Below are 1,301 nucleotides of genomic sequence, written 5' to 3'. Positions count from 1 at the left end.
AAGTTATTTAACTTAAAACATAGAAGCGATAAACTTTCAAGTGCGAGTCAGACTACTAATAAATCGATAGAGTAGATAGTAAAGAATTAATACATTAAAAAATCTAAACGCCATGTTTTTAAAAGTCACTCCATTCAAATTTTATCAAAATTGGTTCGGCTATTTTATAGTTGTAAATTGCATTGTTATTGGGTTCGAAGTTACCCTTAAAATTTCAGCCTGCTAGCTTATCGGGAAATGCCTCAAAATTGAGTTGCAAAAATCCAACCGGATCGAAAAACAAACAAACAAGAAAAGTGAGTGTATAAAACCGCGGGAAAATAAAACGATAGGGTGACATAAAAATTGGGGGTGAGCACAGACTAAAATTGAAAAGTTTGTGTGTTGCTGACATTTTTGCGGCTGTCGCAAAAACTACTGAACCGATTTTGAAAATTCGTTTACGAATAGAAACATTACTTGTGATCATCATTGACTCATCATCATACTAACCCAACATAGTAGGCAAATTATCAATAATCATAAACAATTAAGTATAATGAAATCTAACATATATCTTGACCAACAAATCAAAGGTAAAAGGTCTATTATTGCTTAATTTTTGCAAAACCGCATCCAAATCCATAATTACCAGGTGTTAGCATTAGCCGCATGGTATCAGGTTACCGTGGCTTATGAGGTAACTCTGTGTAACATCGGTTAAGTAACCCATGTTACACACTTGATAAGTTCTCATGGGTTCACAACATTTTGTTGACCTGGTTTTTTAAAAGGTAGATTTATACGTTGTGGTTGTTTTTTTGTTGAACTTAAAGGGTCATAATTGAACTCTATTATGTGCCCTCTATATGGCTGTATCTCATGAACAATGATAGCTAGACCGTTGAAATTTACAAAGATGATGAACGTTTTTTTGACTACGCTTATTACGGTCAGAAATTTGGTGAAAAATCATAATTTATTTAATAAGAATTTAATTACAAATATATTTTAAGATGTCTGTAGAATAGGACTTGCTTTGTTAAAACTAACTATAATTTGCGTAGTATTTATTTCGAGGTTTTAGTTCAAAGGGAACTATTTAAGCTGGCTATGTTTAGCGTAAGAGTTTAAGGTATATATTTCTAGGTCAAATATTAAGATCATTTCTCTAATATATAACCAAATATTTCAAATGTTAATGAAATTCCCAAAACAAATATTTATTATTTCACATTAAACTTCTGCAATTGGTTTTTCAATTGAAATTGGAATCCCAATCAGACATTCTAATTGCGTTACATTTCCTATTTGCAGACATG

Source organism: Trichoplusia ni, chromosome 5, assembly GCF_003590095.1.
Source record: "Trichoplusia ni isolate ovarian cell line Hi5 chromosome 5, tn1, whole genome shotgun sequence".
Classification (NCBI taxonomy): domain Eukaryota; kingdom Metazoa; phylum Arthropoda; class Insecta; order Lepidoptera; family Noctuidae; genus Trichoplusia; species Trichoplusia ni.
Note: the sequence above shows the minus strand (reverse complement) of the source record.